The 6,000-nt window shown below is 45.3% G+C and overlaps 1 long non-coding RNA gene across 1 annotated transcript in view; it reads right to left on the reverse strand.

Moving 5' to 3' along the window:
* Positions 1–5,167, reverse strand: part of LOC146799587 (uncharacterized) — a 69,003-nt gene extending 63,836 nt beyond the window's left edge. The window contains exon 1 of the long non-coding RNA XR_014969286.1: positions 5,039–5,167. This is a non-coding gene — a long non-coding RNA (uncharacterized LOC146799587). The remainder of the gene's footprint in view (positions 1–5,038) is intronic.
* Positions 5,168–6,000: the final 833 nt, after the last annotated feature.

A 6,000-nucleotide genomic window follows, 5' to 3' on the forward strand; every position in this document is an offset into this window, starting at 1 on the left:
GTTAAGGCACATGAGGAAGTGTAGATCAACTATTAGGGAAGATATACTCTCAGCCAAAAGATCCTCAGCATCTGGTATGGAGCTGGATTACGTTTGCTTAACATTAGCCAACACTGATTTGGTAGACAATCTACTAGCCTTTGATATTAGGACCTCACATCTGAACCAAACAAAAATTAGGATGAAGTGCAATCCCCCAGATCCACTAACCAATTTGAGAACTTGCAATACCGATCAATAATGCACAGAGGGTTCCACTTTACATCAGATTCATTGAAGGTTATAGAACACCCCCCACCCAAAAGAAGTTATACATTTGGGTGGCGAAGCCCCAGGTTGTCTGTCATCCCCCCCTATCAGCAGTATCCCTGAACAGGACATGGACCCTATGGTTACTGGAACAAAGAGATACACCCTTGGTGATGCACCTTGCGCCTCACGTTTGCAGGAACCAGCCCGGCTTGCATATGTTTCATGGAACCATAAGGGTTTACAGTCCAAAACACACTTTTTAGAATGGTCAGCATTAATTTAGGCCCAGGATATTTGTATGTTCCAGGAAACATGGTCTATTAATCCAATTTATCACTGCGGTTACCTTAACTTTTATAAACCTGCAACCAGCAGTCAGAGGGGTAAACCATTAGGTGGTTTAACAATCTGGGTTAGACAGAGTCCCTGTTATAGGTTTTAGGAAGCTTACATCGATAATCCCAATATAATGGCTATTCGCCTACGATCTAATCCGCATTCTCAAATAATGGTATTCAATGGTACGCTAGGGGTCTTGCAGGTGGTAGACAGTCAAACACAGCCTCACCTTTAGATGACCTCCTGTATAGTTGTAGCGGACTATGTAACTTTGTAATAGTAGGTGACTTTAACACCACCTTTGAGCACCTTTGACCAAGATGATAGTAACCTCAGTGAAGAGGAAGATGCACAGTGGAACATTCCCTTGTTAGAGCTGCCCCCGATTAAGAAATGGACGGAGAATGCTCTACAACTTACAGCACTGTGAATGGAGCGGGGCATCAGGGAAGTCAACGGCAGAGCTCCCTCAGATAGAACAGGCTCCCATACATTTTGTAACAGCCAGAGAAGGAGTCGTATCTACTATTTCCTTATTAACATAAAACACTGATTGCTCCTAATCGATATGGAGATAAAAGAGAGAGTAGAAAGCGGCCATAACCCTCTCATACTTAAGATGTCAGCCCCAGGCTTTGTAATGGCTCAGCAACAGGCAGCTCAGTGTACAACAGAAAATGCCCTGATCTGTAACGATATGAGGCGGGTCAAATGGGATAGAATCTTGGGAAACGAACAATTGCTTGCTTCAATAAGGGCAGATGTTGTTAACACCTTAGCAGTTCTTCAATCTGCTACCACACAGACCAAATTAAACAAGACTATAAATCGAACCCATGAAGACTTATTTGGCAAAATAAAGACCTACTTTTTAAAATCCCATAGACAGCAAAGCAAGGACAACATAATCCATGCTAACTGGTATAACAAGTCGTGCAGAGAAGCCTACAGGTCTCTGGCCTTAGCTATAAAATCAAAGGACATGGGTAAAATTAAACAAGCATGAAAGAGTTATAGAGCCACTCAGTTAAAAGCCAAGAAAGACTTGGACGAGCTTAGATGGCACGATCTCTAGCAGGCTAGTAAAGAGAAAAAACCCCAAAAGTTCTGGCAACTGGTCAAATGGGGTAGTGGAGGACAGGTGCCAACACCACAAAACCAAGTAGCACCAGAATAATGGATCACATTCTTTGAGGCACAATTTGCTGCAGAAGAAGAGGAGGGATAGACGAACAGTTTCAAGTTCCTCAATCTGATCCGGTCCTGACATTTGATATTGGGGAGGTTGCATCGGCATTAGGAGCAGTACCATGAGGAAGAGCTCTGGGTCCTGATAGTATACCGGCCGGCCTATTACTGTACGATAGCGATATCTGGCAAAGGTACATACAGCAACTAGCAAATGCAATCGCTAGCGGAGCCTCAATACCCAAATCCTGGCGTTGTGCAAAAATACTACCCAGTCACAAAAAGGGAGATCGATCCAGTCCTAGCTACTACAGGCCAATCAGTCTCATAGACTCAATACAAAAGATAATGGCAAGGTTTGTGCTGAGTAGAATTCTAAACTGGATTGCAGAAAATGATATATTAACTCCGTTTCAGGCAGGATTTCGTGCTCATGTGAGTACCATTGATCAGGTTTTCCACTTCATCTTAATCTATTGGCGGGTTGTTATGTTAGCAGGAGGCAACATTTACGCCGTCTTTGTGGACCTCAAGTCCCCTTTCTATATAGTTCCCCGTAACAAACTGTGGGTGGTCCTAAAACATTTAGGGATGCCACTTGACCTACTATCCATCATTGTGAGATTACACAAGGCCAACTACGCCCAAGTGTGCTGGGGTTCACAGGGCAACATTACAGATCGGTTTCCCGTATCTAAAGGGGTCTGCCAAGGGTGTTTTATGGCCCCAACATTATTTTCAATATTTCTAGATGGGGTCATTAACTATTTTTCATCTCACCCAACAGACGCTCCCTTACTTGCCTGTCCTGGAGGAGGGGCCTCAAGGGCTACAAAGCGCCAATGCACACCCGCATTGCGGGACACGCGCCGGCCGTTCCCTGGCAAAGCACGGGCCAAGGAGGGGCTGGTCCTTGCCCATCATTGACAGGAAGAGGTAGTGCAGGGCCACCCTCATTTCATCTGGCCCTGATTAGCTGAGCGAGGAGCCACGCACTATCCTTAAAGGTACTGTAATTTCACTGTCTGGCTCCCTGCCGGCTCATGGTCAAATTTTGCTTGTCTCACTAACGGTGTTTGAAAAGGTCTTCTTGGCCGGACATAAAGTTTGTTCATTACCCCTCCTGGACATTTGACTTTTGGCAAACTGATTTGTGCTAATTAACTCGTTCCGTGCTCATGACGGAACCACGCCGTCATGAGCCACGGTTGCCGTGTGCTCATGACGGAGTGGTTCCGTCATGCTGCGGACGTTGGCGGCCGCGCCGCCCACGCGGCGCTAATTCCCCACCTGTACGGGCGATTAGCGCCGTGGGCGGAGTCATGACGGAACCACTCCGTCTAGAGCACAGCCCAACCGTGGCTCATGACGGAGTGGCTCCGTCATGAGCACCGCGCCACCGAGCTGCCCCCCCGCACCCCCCAGCGCTGCGGCGGAACGCTTGTCATCTCAAAAACACGAAGTGGGCTGCAGAGAGTGCGGACGCGCTTTGAAGTCTTCTGTAAGGATAAACGCAAATAAAACAAAATTCATGGTCCTCCATAAACATAGAGCAATAAAGGGCAGGGAACACCTCAACAAGGAAAATCTCAAACAGACAGATGTGTTTAAATTCATAGGGATTACCCTTGGGAGAAAACTAAATTGGAAACCCCAGATTGAGATCATGGCCCTAAAGCATCACCAACTAGCTGGAGCATTGCTGAGAGAACATAAGTCCTCACAAACTAAGCCCAATAGCCCAGCGTTGTAGATTTACAATACCAAAGTTATGGCCTCGACATTATATGGAGCAGAACTTTGGGGCTTCGACAATCTGACACCATTAGTCTTAGCCCAGAATAAATTCGTAAGAGGCCTCACAGGCCTTTCGCAAAACACTCCACTAAAGCCACTTTTCTACGACCTACGATGTAACCATCTGGACGAGACAGCAAGGTTCCGACCAATAGCATTCTGGCGCAGACTTTGCAAAAGCATTAAAGGATGTTAGAGATTCTGATACATCGTGCAAGAAAACCTGGCTACAAAAGGTGAAGAGTACTTTGGTTAATATGGGCTTGAGCCACTTGTGGGAAGATCCAGAAGGCCATCGGATCCCAACCAAAAGCGATTTAAAGGAGCTTTATTGGTCCATGGTCATCACAAGTAGTTCACGTACCATTGAGAACACTATATTAACTGTAACCTTTATAGAGCCGTCCAATGTATGAGCTTTACTGGGATGTTATAACTAAGCCTCGTGAAAGGAGATTATTATTTCAATTCCGGGTTGGTTCACTGCCTGTAAAATCTTTTACTCATAAATGGCACAATGCCAAAGACAACAAATGCCATCTCTGCACAGAGCAGGAGGAGACAATCCCACATATCCTTTTTGCTTGTCCGGCATACAAGGCTTCTCTGAACAAATGGCTCAAACCCTTATACAACACATTTGGCATAAGGTCTAGTACCACAGCGCTAAGAATCATGATGTTAAATACCAATGAGCTCTGTGCGATTTCCGTTGCCAAATATCTAGGTTGGATGTGGTGAATACGAGCTAAACTGCTAAAGACGCTGGTGGCAACCCGAAGAAGTAGCTCCCGGTAAAAAGATGTTGGTATAGTCATGACAGCCCTTGAGAACTAATTGGCCAAAGTTGGACAAACAATATGAATCGGTAAATTGTTTCATTGCTGTGTAAACAGTGTCCCAATCTTGCATACAAACTCCTGTTTTATATAGCCCTGGTCACATAGATTTGCACATGTACCCCTCCCCCAGTTTTATTGGTCGGTGTACCAGCTTCTTTTACTTTTTCAACTTTTTTTAGGGGTTTTATGAGTTGTCATTTTATTGATAATTGTTCAACTGTTTATGATCCCATATTAACTCCACTTTTTACACTATTTGTATAATGACAAGTGATGAGCTTAAAGTGAATGTTCTAACTGTAACAAAATGCTTTTTACCGTGATTTTTTAATATAACATTGTAAATGTCTTTTATAATCTGTGTGATCGAAATAAAGACTATGAACTGAACTGAACATACATAGATACATACATACATACTGTTATATATCTGTAACTGGGAGACGTGTCACTTTAAGCACCAGTGCCAATTTCATTATTTAGAACATCAAGCAAAATAAAATATAGCCGTTCATAAAACTGCCTCCGCTCCGGCACTGCTCGGTAACCTCTAACACAATTGTTTGAAGTGCTAAATAACATGGTAGACTCTGTGGACCCGAGGGTTAATAATTAATTACCGTCAAGTTTCCACCAAAGAAGCTGTCAATCAGAATTTAGGCGGGGCCAGCAAGAAGCTGTCAATGAGAATTTAGGCGGGGCCAGCTTGAATGCAGCAGTCCTTCCGGGTCGGCCATCCTTCTTCGAGACAGTGTCATTCCTATGCAGGGAGCAGGCAGGGGGCGGGGCCTGGAGTCAGTAGGGGCCCACGGTAATTGCCAGACGCCGCTTCTCATAAATCTGCTGGAAGTCAGCAGCCATTGAGCCTCTCTGTTATCTGGCAAACTAATTTTGTTCAGCAGCCCCGGCCTATTTATTCAGAATGATGAATCATTTGAAAAATGGCTCCTTCGTGTTTTTGTTGCCTGTATTTTAGCACCACGGGTGCTTGCAAACACATACATTACACACAGGGGGAAACAGCAGATTGGAAGAATGCAGCGTTTTAAGATAAAGCGGAAGCCACTGAGCGCTGTCCTCGCTGCGTGAAAAATATTGAAGCCATGTTTTTTATTCTGAAGCATCTCCAGTGCGTCTACCGCTGAATATCCATCCCTGAAGTCTCAGCCGCGCTGAATTGTTAATGTTAAAGTGTATGTAGAGGCTCATTTAAATACATTGCACTTTTAAGGGTAAACCCATCCCACCTCATTGAAATATCGAGGATGGTTTCTGCCAGCGATGGGAGATGGAAGATACCACCCTGATTTAGAGTTGGATGGACGCACTCTGTCCGTCAGGGTGGCAGGGGACATAACCTGACGGGCTACCCTCTTCCAAATTTAGAGACCACTGGCCAAGCGGTCATCTCTGTGCCTCAAGGTACTGCTGTTAAGGCAGTTCTCTTCAAGGTACAAAAAGTTCGGTGGATGGCCACTGTCAGTTTTGATGGCTGCAGTAGCATAGGTAGCCCTCTGGCCGCCCGTGGCTGTCCCTGCGTTTGCCGCCCCGTGGCGAGCGCAGTGAAAGGGGGAGTGCTGTC

Source organism: Triturus cristatus, chromosome 9 (genome assembly GCF_964204655.1).
Source record: "Triturus cristatus chromosome 9, aTriCri1.1, whole genome shotgun sequence".
In the NCBI taxonomy this organism is placed as follows: Eukaryota; Metazoa; Chordata; class Amphibia; order Caudata; family Salamandridae; genus Triturus; species Triturus cristatus.